Genomic DNA, 14,605 nt, shown 5'->3' with positions numbered 1-14,605 from the left:
AATTGAAAAAGCAAAGGTACTAATAGAGACAAGGAAGAATTAAAAAAGGGAAACGGCAAACGGAATACAAGTAGACAGAAGCTTTTGTCGTGGTTTAACCCCAGCCAGCAGCTAAGCACCACACAGCCGCTACGGGGGAGAAAATTGGAAGGGTGGAAGTCAGAACACTCGTGGGTTAAAGGAAGAACAGTTGAACAATTGAAGGAAAAGACAACAGAATAGTAGTAATAGTACTAGTAGTAATAATAATAAACCAATAACAGTATACAAAGCAAGCGATTCACTCTACAGGTGCTCACCACTCGCCGACCGATGCCAAGCACGTCCCCGAGCAGCGATCGCTGACTCCTGGCCAACGACCCCCCGTTTCCCTACCGAGCGTGACGTCACACGGGAGGGAACAGCGCTTCGGCCGGCGCGGGTCAGCTGAGCTGGCTGTGGCGCCTCCCAGCTTCTGGCGCACCGGGCAGAGCACGGGAAGCTGAAAGGTCCTTGAGCGGTCTAAGCGCTACTTAGCGACAAACAAAACGTCAGTGCGTTACCAACATTGTTCTCATCCTCAATCCAAACCGCAGCACTCTGCCAGCTACTTGGCCCAGCCCCGTCTTCGCTTCATGGGTCCCACCTGGGCTGCCCTAGCTGGAACCCATCAGGAACTGAGGCCATCACCCCAGCCCCACAGCACATCACTGCGTCCCCTGGACCCAACCGCAGCCGCTCACCCAGAGGCCAGGGGCTGGAAACACATCTGGGGTCACAAAGGAGGCAGCAAATGTTTGTTCCTTCACGCCCATCAGAAATCCCAGCAATGAGCTGGTTACGAGGCTTGGTGCCCAAAGGCAGCGGGACAGAGGGAAAAGAGGGACGAGGAAAGCAGAAGGAAGGATGGAGGGAGGTAGAGAAGAGGGGTAGGACAGGGAGCCAGAAAACGGGATACTGGGAACAAGAGAGGGACGGGGAACCGCACAAGGGTGTTGAGAGAGAGAGAAATGGAGTGCAGCGAGGAGGAGGATGGGGAGATCCCACAGGAACAGGGAGCAACAGGGGGCAGGGGAGAGAGACAGGAGGGACCGAGCGGGACAACAGGAACAGCAGAGAGGCACAGAGAGAATAAGAGACACGCAGGCAGCGGCGGGGCGGGGCGGATCGAGGGAAGTACAAAAGGGGGAAAAAGCAAAAAGAATTAAAAAAAGTGACAGGAAGTTGGATAGAGGCAGTCATAGAAATAGAAATTAAAAAGCAACAAACATAGGCAAGAATTAAAAATTAGAGAATGTAAGACAGAGCGAGAAATAGAAAGGGAACAGGACAGAGAGGCAGGACATGTAAAAAATTGTTAAAGGGAGCTACGTAGAGGGAGATTTGAAAGGGAAAATAAAAAACAATGGACTACAGGAAACACAGGAAAGAAAAATGGGACAGGGAACTAGATAAATGGAGACCTAGAAATAAGACGTTAAAAGCAACGTGGTACGTGACAGGAAAGCATTAAGAATAAGGGAAAGGGAACTAGATAAATGGAGACATAAAAAGAAAATTGTAAAAGCGACAGGGTAAGGAAAACCAGACAAAATTAAAAACAGGGAGAGCAAACTGCGTAAAAGATGAGAGAGAGAAAAATTCAAAAAGGATGGGACAGGAAAGAATTAAAAAACAGGGATAGGGACCTTGATAAAAGTAGACCTAGAAGGAAACTTGAAAATGCCAAGAGGTACAGCACAGTCAGCAAAGAACTAAAAACAGGGACAGCAAACCAGATTACATATGGAAACAAAATTTTAAAAGCCGAGGGATAAAGAGAGGGGAAAATGAAAAAAATAGAGATGGCAATCTAAAGAGAGACATACGAAGAAAAGAGATGAAGTGAAGCACAGGCTGGAGGACAGACAGGAAAGCATTAACAAATAAGCGCGTTGGATGGGATAAAATTAGACATCGGAAAAATAAAAGCCACGTCTCTTAGGAAAGACAAGAAAAAACTACCAAATAAAGAAAGGGGGACAAAGAGAGAGACGCATACAAAGTAAATTTTAAAAGCAACGGGGTACACAACCGTACAAAACTATTAAAAAGTAAGGATAGGGAGCTTGATCAAAGTAGATAGAGAAAGAAAATTTCAAAAGCAACTGGGTAGAGGACAAACAGAAAGAAAATTAAACACAGAGGCAGCAAACGAGATAAAAGTAGACATAGAAACAAAAATTTTAAAGCCGAGGTACTAAGACAGGAAAGAATTAAAAAAATAGCAACAGCGAACCAAACAAATGCAGAGAGACAGAAATTGTAAAAAGCGACCGCGCTAAGGAAAGATGAGAAATAATTAAAAAATAATGACAGTGAACGGAATAAAGGTAGAAAATTTTTAAAGCAACAGAGTTTAGGGAAATAGAGGAAAAAATTTAAAAGTAGGGGCACTGAACTGAAACGGGGACATAGGAAGAAAATTGAAAATCAAAGGCACTAAGGAAATAATTAAAAATAAAGACATCGAAGGGAAAAACGTAGACAGGGAAAGAACGTTTTAAAAGTGATGGGTATGAGGGAAATAAAGGGAAAAAATTAAAAGATAGGGACAGCGAACTAAAACAGATGTGGAAAGAAAATCTAAAAAGCAACGGCACGAATGAAAGAAAAAGAAATAATTTTTTAAACAACAGCAAAGGGAATAAAAGTGGGCATAGAAAGAACATTTAATAAGCAGAGGGGAACTAGGGGAATAAAGGGGAAAAATTGAAAAATAGGGACAGCAAACTCAGAGATGGAGAAAGAACATGGAAAAAGCGAGGGCACTAAGGACAGACAAGAAATTATGAAAAGAAAAGACAGCAAAATAAAGACTGCAAAGGGAATAAACGTAGACAATTTTAAAAGCGACAGGGATTAGGGAAATCAAGGGAAAATTATGAGATAAGGAGAGCAAACTAAAACAGAGATGTAAAAATAAAATTTTTAAAGTGACGGCACTAAGACAAGAAATTATTAAAAAAATTCAAAGGTAATAAAAGTAGGCATAGAAAGAAGATTTAATAAGCAGAGGGGAATTAGGGAAACAAAGGGAAAAATTAGGAAATAGGGACAGTGAACTAAAATAAATGCAGAAAGAAACTCTAAAAAGCAAGGGCACTAACAAAAGACAAGAAATTATTAAAAGACAAGACAGCAACATAAAGACAGTGAACGAGGTAAAAGTAGAAAACTCTGAAAAGCAAGGGGGATTAGGGAAATAAAATGGAAAAATTTAAAAATAGGGACTGAACTAAAACCGAGATGTAGAAAGAAAAGAAATAATTAAAAAATAAAGGCATCAAAAGTAAGAAAAGTAAGCATGGAAAGAACATTTTCAAAGGGGGCGATAAGGGAAAAATTAAAACATAGAGACAGCAGGCTAGAACAGATTAAAATAGAACATCTAAAAAGCAAAGGAATTAAAGAAAGGCAAGAAGTAATTAAAAGAACAGCATAATAAAGACTGGGAACGGCATAAAAGAAAATTTTAAAAAGTAACGGGGATTAGAGAAATAAATGGAAAAATTAAAAAATAGTGGCAGTGAACTTAAAGAGATGGAGAAGGAAAATTTAAAAAGTGAGGGCACTATGGAAAGACAAGAAATAATTAAAACATAAATACAGGGAAATAATGACAGCTACTGGAACAAAAGGAGACAGAAAACTTTAAAAGAAACTCTGATTAAGGAAATAAGGATAACATTCAAAAATAGCATCACTGAACTAAAATGGAGATGATGAAAGAAAATCTAAAAAGCGGTAGCACTAAGGAAAGACAAGAAAGGACAATCAAAAACTAACAGCAGCAAACGGGATAAAGGTAGAACATTTTAAAAGCCAAAGGACGGCGAAAGGAAAGAACTAAAAAATAGCAGCAGTGAACCACAATGCAGAAATAAAAAAAATGCACTAAGGAAATACAAGAAATCATTCAAAACTACAGATGGTGAACAGGAGAAAAGTGGGCAGAGAAAGAAAATTTGCAAAGCCATGAGCATTAGGGAAAAGAAGGGGAGGGAACTAAAAACTAGGGACAGCAAACTAAAGGCAGAGCAAGAAAATTTAAAACGGGAGGGCCCCAAGGAAAGACAAGAAATAATTAACTAGAGCACAATAAAGACAGCAAAGGGGATAAAAGGAGACAGAAAATTTAAAAGCAATGGAGATTAAAGCCATATTGAGCAAATGAAAAAACGGCGATGGCAAACTATAAGGAAAATAAGGAAAAAATGAATCGAAACTGTGAACTAGAAGAGAGATGTAGAATTAAAAAATTGTAAAAGCAATGGCAGTAATGAAAAACAAGAAAAAATAATTAACATCTCATGACAGCAAAGGAGATAAGAGTAGAAAATTTTAAAAACCAATGATCAAGATTAAGAAAGGAAAAAAGGAAAACCCAAATATTAAGATTAAGAAAGGAAATCGCTAAAAAATAGGGACAGCTAACTACAACACAGACATAAATAGAAATTTTAAAAAGCAAAGGCACTAAGGAAAGACAAGAAATCATTAAATAATAAAGACAGTGAACAGGACAAAAGTAGGCATAGAAAGAAAACTAAAAGAAAAAGAAAACAAACTAAGAGAGAGCTGTGGAAAGAAAATTTTAAAAGGTAGGGCACTAAGGAAAGACAAAAAAATAATTAAAGATAAATACATCAAAATAAAGACAGGAAATGGTATAAAAACAGACAAACTTTTAAAAGCAATGGTGATTAAGGAAATAAGGAAAAAATTTTAAAATCCCATTGGTGAACTAAAATGGAGATGGAAAAGAAGATTTAAAAAGTGATGGCACTAAAGAAAAACAAGAAAGAATAATTAAAAATTAATGACAGCAAACAAGATGCAAGTAGAAATTTTAAAAGCCAAAGGATTAAGAGAGGAAAGCAGTACAAAGTAGCAACATTGAACTACAATGCAGACATAGACAGAAATTTTTAAAAGCGACAGTGCTAAGGAAAGACAAGAAATCATTCAAAATAAAGACAGTGAACGGAATAAAAGGAGGCATAGAAAGAAAACTTAAAAAGCAATCAGCATTAGGGACAGTGCACTAAAACAGAGATGCAGAATCAAAACTTTAAAAAGCAAGGGCACTAAGGAAAGACAAGAAATAATTGGGAAAATTAAAAAACAGGACAGCGAACTAAAGGGACGGAGAAGGAAAATTCAAAAAACGAGGGCCCTAAGGAAAGAGGACAACAGGAGACAGGAGAGTGCTTAAAGGAAGCGGCGATTAAGAACATCAGGAAGTGATTTAAAAACCCGCATCGGTGAACTAAAACGGAGACGGAAAAAACGGAAAAAGACAGAAAATTATTTTTGAATCATTTATATAATACAGCAGATATAGGTTTGTATTTGGAAATCCTTCATTTTATATATATATATATATATGAATTCTGTATATATACATATGAATATTATTTTTCAATATATATATATAAAGGCGAGAGATTTTTCTCTACTGCAATGCCTCACACCCGTATTTACAGTTTTGAACGTTTTTAATCACACACACGAATTTTCGAGGCCGATTCCTCCTCTTTTGTCCACGTCTCTCCTTGGACCTGGATCGCTTTTAGTACGGACGCTAGTATCTCAGTAAGCTTTTCAAGGACTACTCTAAGATATTTTCAAAACTTATTGACTGAAAAAGCACACAGCTTCTATGACGAAAACAAAGCCTGTTTCTTCTGAACGCCTGAACTCTTACAAACGGCGTCTTTCCTCTTTTAGGACGCAACTATTTTCCCGATATCGTTTCCTAGTAAGCGCACAGAAACAGAAGATTGCGCTTTCAGGAAGGCAAAATAAACGGAGGGAAGTCGGCTTTGCACAGGCAGAACACGCTCCAGCGCAGACCTTCTTTTCCTTTTAGGATCTGCGTTACAATAGTTCCTAGAAAAACTAGAGAAGGAAGGAGAGCTGGCGCATTCTTGACGTTAACTTTGAAGTCCATGCTACAAGCGCCTTAGGAAAAACGCGGACACGCATCGCGGACGCACCTTGTACTCGCAGACCGCTACGCAGCCTTTCCGTCCGTCTTGCGCTTTCACGGCAGAAGAAAGGGCGACCACGGTGAAACGGCGGCAGCTGACACTCTGCTGAGAGAGGAAAAAAAACCTGTAGCATAAAGCTGGGGAGGAGTCCCAAGCTGCCCGGTTTTGTGAAGTCTTGTGAAGGCTACAGCCGAGCGAAGGGAAAAATAGCCCTTTGGAACATATTGCCAAACAACATTCGGCAATAAAACTCGGAGGCGTTTGACACGCGCCCATTTTTTGGTAACTTGCTATTTGCTTCCTGTTATCGTTGTTCTTCCTTCAGAACCTCTACTTGGAGCCAACTTCTTTGCTACCGGTTCAAGCGTTTCCCTTCCTGGTATTACTAGCACACGGGCCCAGGCAAGTCCCTGAACTGCTCTTCCGAACTTCTCCAAACGACAATTACAGCCACAAAAGAGGACTTCAAGAGAGGAAAAGGAGAGGCCGGGCAGCAAAAAAGCTCTGCAGGCTGCCACCAGTCAACATTCCACTCTTTTTTTTTCTTTTTTTTCCTTTAAATACACCCCCCCCGCCCCCAAATACAAACAAAAAAACCCCATGACTTTGTATTTTTTTTCCTTTGGGAGCTCACCCCTGTCTCAGCACAGTGTCCTCCACAGAGCAGGAAGCGCAGACGATCTGTATCCCGATTTGCACGCGACGAATCCGTGTTCAGAAGAAATAGGCCAGATCTGTAAGACCGGTGTTATTTTGGGGGTTTTAACAATCACAACGCAATTGCATCGACCGACGCGTTTGTGAGAAAACTCCTTAACTTCTAAACGTAGCACCTCCTTGGGTAAAAAAACGTGTGCGAGACTGAAAAAAAGGGATGATTCAGAGCTCCCGCTCACGATGGAGCAGTGGCGAAAGGAATGAAAGTGAAGACAAACAGCAGCAACACGAAGTGAAATTCGGCTTTAATTCTAGGCACGTGCTTAAGAGACTCTCCAAGCCCACACCTCAATCCTAGGAGCGACTAGCCCTTTTCTGGAAGGACAAACTTTGTTACTTCAAAGTCCTAGACCGAAGGCTCCACGGAACAGAACGTGCACCGAGCCACAGGCCACCGTGCCACCGACGCTCTGATGGCAAAGAAAAACCAAGGAAAACTAAAGTTTAAAGATCGGTTTCCATCGCGTTTCATTCCTTACGTTTCCACTGGCACCTAGGTGCTCCAAAATGAACTCTACTGACCCCGCATGTTACTAACAATTTAGTTCTGCGTATCAAAACAACAGGCTATTTCCAGCTCGCCCATCAAAGTAGCACGACCGACCAGAAGAGAAACACCGGACCCTAAAGAAGGGAACAGGCAGCTCTTCATTTCTCCTAGAGGAAAGTCTGTTCTTTTGCCCGGAAGGCAAACAGCCGAAACTGCCAAGGGAGCACTGCAGGAACGCGGCGCGCTCTCTCAGCTGCAATTTGTCATCGGCTTTTCGGCACGGGCAGCGGCTTTGCCTTTCCTCTGGCTTTGATGTGGCACCCCTGGAGCGTCCTCGACCCGGCAAGGGTTTCTCCCCGCTCCCGCAGCCCCAGACACGCGATTACCTGAGCGCCGAGCGGAATCACCCACGCGGGATTTTCTTCCCGGGACGCAGAAGGTGACGCTGGGAAAGGAGGAGGCAAAAAAGGAAGCGGTTTGTCCGGCAGCCACGGCCCTAGAAACTACACCTCCCGGCATGCCCCGGGGAACCAACGTGGCCGACCAAAAGCCCCGGATGCCAGGGGACGCAGCCCTCCGTGCTTTGGGATCCTGCGGGGACACCGTTCACCGCGCCACCGCCGCACGTGGAAGCCCCGCCGAGCCCCCAGCGCGGCTCCCCCCCGCCGCCCGGCCCCGGAGCGGAGCGGCGCGGCTCGGCGCGGGGCCCCCCCGCCCCGCACCGCACCGGCGCGGCGCCCGCCCAACTCCGGGCTCACCTCGCCACCGGCCCCGACCCGACGCGCCCCCCCGTCGCCCGGCTCCGGGAAGCCCCGCCCGCCCGGCTCCCCCACAGCACCGAACCCTCCCCGCTCCCTGCCCCCCCGCGGCCCGCCGCCTCCCCCCAGGCAAGGGAAAGGAGGAGGCAAAAAAGGAAGCGGTTTGCCCGGCAGCCACGGCCCTAGAAACTACACCTCCCGGCATGCCCCGGGGAACCAACGTGACCGACCAAAAGCCCCGGATGCCGCGAGACGCAACCCTCCGTGCTTTGGGACCCTGCGGGGACACCGTTCCCCCCGCCGCCGCCGCACGTGGAAGCCCCGCCGAGCCCCCAGCGCGGCTCCGGGCAGCCCCCGCCAACACCTCCGGCTGCCCGCCCCCGCCCGGCGCCGACGCGGCGCGGCGCCCCCCGCCGCCCGGCCCCGGACCGGCGCGGCGCGGCGCCCGCCCGGCCCCGGAGCGGCGCGGCTCGGCGCGGCACCCCCCCGCCCCGGAGCGGCGCGGCTCGGCGCGGCACCCCCCCGCCCCGGAGCGGCGCGGCTCGGCGCGGCGCTCCCCCGCTGCCCAACCCCGGCGCGGCTCGGTGCGGCGCTCCCCCCCGCCGCCCGGCCCCGGAGCGGCGCGGCTCGGCGCGGCGCCCCCCCCGCCGCCCGGCCCCGGAGCGGCGCGGCTCGGCGCGGCGCCCCCCCCGCCGCCCGGCCCCGGAGCGGCGCGGCTCGGCGCGGCGCCCCCCCGCCGCCCGGCCCCGGAGCGGCGCGGCGCTCCCCCGCCGCCCGGCCCCGGCGCGGCTCGGCGCTCCCCCGCCGCCCGGCCCCGGACCGGCGCGGCTCCCCCCCCCCGCCCGGCCCCGGACCGACGCGGCTCGGCGCGGCGCTCCCCCGCCGCCCGGCCCCGGCGGGGCTCGGTGCGGCGCCTCTCCGCCGCCCGGCCCCGGACCGGCGCGGCGCCTGCCCAGCATCGAATCAGTGCGGCTCAGATCGGCGCGGCGCCCGCCCGGCCCCGGACCGGCGCGGCTCGGCTCGGCGCGACGCTCTCCCGCCGCCCGGCCCCGGCGCGGCTCGGCGCTGCCCCGCCGCCCGGCCCCGGCGCGGCTCGGCGCTGCCCCGCCGCCCGGCCCGCACCGGCGCGGCGCCCGCCCAGCATCGAACCAGCGCGGCTCAGCTCGGCGCGGCGCCCCCCGCCGCCCGGCCCCGGAGCGGCGCGGCGCCCCCCCGCCGCCCGGCCCCGGGAAGCCCCACCCGCCCGGCTCCCACACGGCACCGCACCCTCCCCGCTCCGTGCCTCCCGCCGGCCCGGCCGCTCCCCCCAGGCACCGCCGCCCTTCTCGGGACTTTCCCCGCTCACCTCCTCCCTGCCTGCAGCCGCAGCCGGGCTCCCGCTGGCCCCTCCGCGGGGGGAAGCTCCACCCACGGCGCGATGCCCGCCCCCGATGCACCCCGCAGGCGCTGGCGAAGCTCCGCCCTCCCAGCGGAAAACCCCGCCCTCTGCAGCCAAGCTCTGCCCTGCACACAGCACGCATGCGCCGGTGAAGCTCCGCCCCCTCGGCAAAGCTCCACCCTCCCATGGCAAAGCTCCGCCCCCCCGCAGCAAAGCTCCGCCCCTGAGACAGCGCGCATGCGCAGACAAAGCTCCGCCCTTCACAGCAAACCTCCGCCCTCCCACGGCAAAGCTCCGCCCCCCCGCAGCAAAGCTCCGCCCCTGAGACAGCGCGCATGCGCAGACAAAGCTCCGCCCTTCACAGCAAACCTCCGCCCTCACCCGGCAAAGCTCCGCCCCCCCGCGGCAAGGCTCCGCCCCCGACGCATCGCGCATGCGCTGGTCAAGCTCCGCCCTCACCCGGCAAAGCTCCGCCCTCACCCGGCAAAGCTCCGCCCCCCCGCGGCAAGGCTCCGCCCCCGACGCATCGCGCATGCGCTGGTCAAGCTCCGCCCTCACCCGGCAAAGCTCCGCCCTCACCCGGCAAAGCTCCGCCCCCCCGCGGCAAGGCTCCGCCCCCGACGCATCGCGCATGCGCTGGTCAAGCTCCGCCCTCACCCGGCAAAGCTCCGCCCTCACCTGGCAAGGCTCCGCCCCCCCCGCGGCAAAGCTCCGCCCCCGAGGCAGCGCGCATGCGCGGCAAAGCTCCGCCTTTCACATCAAAGCTCCGCCCCCACGGCAAAACTCCGCCCCCGAGACAGCGCGCATGCGCCGGTTAAGCTCCGCCCTCACACGGCAAGCTCCGCCCACCCGCGGCAAAGCCCCGCCCTTCAGCGCAAAGCGCCGCCCCCCCGGCAAGGCTCCGCCCCTGAGACAGCACGCATGCGCCAGTGAAGCTCCGCCCTCACACGGCAAAGCTCCGCCTTACCACCGCTAGGCTCCGCCCCCCCGCGGCTAAGCTCCACCCCAACACAGTGCGCAGGCGTGGTCTCCAGGGGCGGGGCCTGTCGCTAGGGGTGGTGCCCTTCCCCTGCCCGGGGGCATCCAGGGGCGGGGCCCGGCGCTAGGGGCGGGGCCGCTCCACACCAGGACCGGGGCATTCGGCGGGGCGGGGCTGCAGCGGAGGCGGACGCCGCGGGGCGGGGCTGCAGCGGAGGCGGACGCGGCGGGGCTAGCAGCGGCAAGCGCCTCCCGTGCGGCGAGAGCGGCGCTTCCTTACCGGGAGGCAGCAACGGCTGCGGCGGCAGCACCCCGCGGCCACCGCGCTGTCGCATGCCCGTTACCGGCCACCGGCACCGGCGACCACGGGGACGCCACCGCCCCTGCGCGGCTCCCGCCCTGCAGTACCCGCTTTTGGCCGCCAGGCGGCAGCACCACACCAAGCCCGGCGCTCCGACCGCGCCCCGCGGGGAGAAAGGACTCGCCCCCCGGCCCGCCTGGGGCCGCCCGCAGCCGCCGCCGCCGCCGCCGCCGCCGCCTTACGGGGGGGCGGGGGGTGTCCCAAGCCTCGCCCTTCTCTGCCCCTGCTCCCGCTCACAGCCCACGCAGCCACAGCCATCGCCTCGCCACCAAAAAGCACCCAAGCGGCTCGAGCATTTCAGTCCTCTGCACTTGACAGCTTGCAGCGGCTGCTGGCCCTTTCTCTCCGCACCCCCCACCCCAGCACCCAGCCGGGGGACGCAGCACAGGGAACCTGGTCAATACCTTTGCCTTGCCTCGGCTTTTTTGCCCCCAGAGTAAGCCCCCGGGAGTGCTGGATTCATCTGCATGTGGCATCAGGGGTGGGAGAGTGACACCAGCGAGTCAACAGACCCTGGAGAGATTTTAGTAAAAAAAAAAAAAAAAAAAAAGAAAAAAAAAAGAAAATAAAAGCGACACCGATGGCATCCTCAAGGCACTGAAAGCTGCTTTGCGTCAGAGGGGCAGCTACGATTATCAGGAAGCGCTGCATGCGAGCAGACCGCGGGCAAGCGCGCGATCTGCGAGCGAGCGATACGCTGGCGCCCCTCGGGCTCTGCTGCGGTGCCCGCCCTCTGCTCATCCTGCACACGCACCGGGCTTCCCGCGCAGGGCTTGCCGCTTAAATAAGACGCTGCGCCATGTTACTTACCGCCCTGCCCTGCGGCGTGCAAAGGAACGAGACGTGAAACAGGGAAAGCAAAGGGGCACGGCGGCCCCTCAGCTGGCCGCACCAGACGGCCGTAGAGCCCTGCCAGTTCCCTCGCTGCTCTGGACGGCAGCGCAGCTCCGCGCTCCCTGCCGCTCCCGCCAGCACGCGCGGCGCCCGCGCTTGGCCGCCTGCAGCGCGCGAGACTCGGGAGGCTGGAGGGGCCGGTCCGCCCAGGGGGCAGCTGAGCCGCTCGCCTCCTTCGGCTGCTTCATTTGCCGCCTTAAAACAATCGCTTCCACGCTCCCTTTCTTCATTTCAGACCCCTCTCCACATCTCCTGGCCTGCAAGCCATTTGCAGCAAGCAACACGGCTGAAATCCTGTGCTGCTAGACACCTAGCTGTCATCTTGCTCCCACGCCCAAAGGCTTTGGGAACCTGAACCCCCTGCTTGGTTGGGCATCGAGACTGCGAGGCGAGAAACACGCCTGGACTCCACCAAGCCAGGCGCCTGCCACATCGCTCAGCACGGTGCTACGCGGCTGCCTGACCGACACCTTCTGCCGCTAAAACCAGAGCGCGGTTCCCTTCTGAAGAGTCACCGGCAGCGCGGAGAGTCCCTCGCCTTTCCCTGCGCCAGGTCCCCCGGGAACAGCGTCTCAGTCGGACTGGAGCGTGCAGCAGCCTCCGGTCGTCCCAGCCCCTCGCCCGTCCAGAAAGCGCCTGCCTGTAGCAGCGGCAGAACCGCTGCTGCCCAGAGGGGAAAGGAATGGCTCGGGGCAAAGCTCCCCAGGCTGCCCGTGTCCCGTGCGGAGCTGGGGGTCCAGAAGCAAAGGAGCTATGGGAGGGGGGAGCAGGGGAGCGGGGGCACGAGACCGGAGGGCAGGGGACGCGGGGGGCACGTCACGGGGAAAAAAAAAACCCGCACGGGGGGAAAAACCTTGTGTGGGGGGACGTTTGGGTGGAGAGCACTTGGGAGGGCGCAGAGACAGGCAGAGGAGGACGGGGGGCGGAGACGGACACGGACGGACAGCGGCTGTGTGTGGGTAGAAAGGTGCACGGGGGGACACGGGTGGGGATGACCTGCACCAGGGGGTCCGCCCGGCATAATCCACAGCAGATAACTCACCTGGGATAAGCCGCAACGGATAGTCCGCTCCGGAGAAGGAATCCACGCCAGATAATCCCCAGCAATGCCCCTCAAACTGCCAGCGGTTCACCCCAAATTTGGCCCAAATTGGTGTGGGTTTTGCGTTTGGGTTTTTTTTTTGCTTTTTTGGTTTTTTTTGTTGTTGTTGTTCTGTTTTGTTTTATCTTTTACATCATACAAAACTTGGGGGTTTCTGCTTTTCCAGAATATCCAGTTCTGGGGTTTTCCGGTGCTTTTCCACATCATAACAATGGGTCATTTTTGGTTTTCTGCGTTAAAATGTGGGGGGGGGGGGGGGGGGCGGGTGTGGTGTGGGTGTGTGCGCGCGCGCTTGCTTTCCAGCTGCACAAATCCAGGCGGATTCGGCTTTCCTGGGAGCCCCAAACCGTGTTGCTCTTGGCTATTTTGCTCTTGGACTTGGATATTTTGACACTTTGGTATCTTAGACTTCGGTATCTACTTACAATTCTGTCTATTTAGACTTAGTTATCTGTTTACACTTCCATAGAACCTTTACTTCCATTACACAGACGACCTACTTTGGCTTACTCGGTGACACACGGTAAGCGTAGATACCTCTACCTATCCAGACTTTCTTCTGTTTTCAATTCCTTCATCTACATCATCTCTTTTTGCGTTTTAAACTCCTTTATTTCTTCACATATAGACAAGTTCTTTTTTATTTTAAAACCCTATCTATCTCCATTTAGATTTTTTAATAATTTCTAGAACGTAGCAGGTACAGGTTTGTATTTTGAAATCCTTTTCTCTCTCTCTCTCTCTATAGAAATGAATATTATTTTTCAATATATATATATATATAAAGGCGAGAGATTTTCCTCTACTGCAATGCCTCGCACCCGTATTTCCAGTTTTTAACATTTTTAATCACACACACACACACACACGAGTTTTCAGGCATTTTGGGGCTGTGACCCCCCCTCCTCTGGGGGGGAACCTCCCCGTGACACCTTCATCCCCCACTCACCTGCTCCTCTGTTTCATCATCACACCCCCCGCCCCCAGGGACGTTGGGGTGCCCCAAATGACATCATCACCCCCCAGGCCCCTCCAACACTTTTTCATCACCCCCCAAAAAAGGCACAAAACAAGGAACACAGCCCCGACCGGCAGCTCGCTACTTTAATAATGCCGTTTACATATGTAGGCGCCCCCCGAAAAGGGGAGCTCCGCCAGAGAAATAAAATGGGGGCAGCCCCCCCAAACGGTTGCAGCCCCCCCAGCCCCTGTCCCGCAAGCCGGCGGCTGCCCCACGCCGCGGGGGGAGCCTGCCAGGGGACGGTGACGCACCTCTCGCTCAGGCTCTGCTCTGCCGTGCTCCCCCTCCGTTCCCGCGCTGGGACGGGCTCCCCGGGGCAGCGAACCTCCCCGCTCCCTCTTGGCCCGGGACTCTCCCCACCAGACAGCCCTCGCTGACGCACCCGCGGGGCACCCGCCGGAGACAGAGCCAGGAGCCTCCAGGCACGGGGCCGGCCCCTTACCCTCGGGACGCTTCACGACCGGCAGGCCAACCTGGGCCGGGGGGGACCTAGCGAGCATCACGAGACGCCTGCAACGAGACACCTGAAAAACAAAAATCCCAAGCGATATTTCCGCATGTGAAAAAAATAGCACAGCAGCGAGTAGAGGAATTCAGTCAGAGCAAGGGAGAGGAGAGCAGTTGAGCTCAAGGAGGATTCGAGGTAAGCAGGTCAGCTCAAAACACAAGACGTCCTTTAAAAGCTAGAGCGACCTGAACGCTTCCAATCAGCATGAAGACTAACCGGTACGATTCCGAACACGTTCTTCGCGTAAAAGTACGCGCTCTTGCCGGCGTTGGAAAACGTCTCACCCCTTCCTTACGGCACGGCTGCAGGGAGACAACCCTGCGAGGCTGCAGGACAAGGGCGTACCGCAATCAGAATCTACGCTTACAGATCCGCCGCAACAGC

General features: G+C 53.8%; 1 long non-coding RNA gene across 3 annotated transcripts; it reads right to left on the bottom strand.

Annotated features, from left to right (window-relative positions):
- Window positions 1-4,776: 4,776 nt before the first annotated feature.
- LOC148056777 (uncharacterized) lies at window positions 4,777-9,403 on the bottom strand. Of its 3 annotated transcripts, none has more exons than XR_015702495.1 (5): window positions 9,325-9,403; window positions 7,608-7,666; window positions 6,649-6,748; window positions 6,021-6,119; window positions 4,777-5,922 (listed from the first exon to the last, which is right to left on the bottom strand). It is a non-coding gene; the product is annotated as an uncharacterized LOC148056777 (long non-coding RNA). The 3 variants fall into 3 exon arrangements; XR_015702494.1 differs by having other exon boundaries at window positions 6,021-6,116; XR_015702496.1 differs by lacking the exon at window positions 7,608-7,666 and having other exon boundaries at window positions 6,021-6,116; window positions 9,325-9,393.
- Between the last annotated feature and the right edge of the window lie 5,202 nt (window positions 9,404-14,605).

Source organism: Nipponia nippon, unplaced genomic scaffold, assembly GCF_047370975.1.
Source record: "Nipponia nippon isolate SJK-2023a ecotype South Korea unplaced genomic scaffold, ASM4737097v1 scaffold_12, whole genome shotgun sequence".
Taxonomy (NCBI): domain Eukaryota; kingdom Metazoa; phylum Chordata; class Aves; order Pelecaniformes; family Threskiornithidae; genus Nipponia; species Nipponia nippon.
Note: the sequence above shows the minus strand (reverse complement) of the source record. Positions and strands in the feature narration are given on the sequence as shown.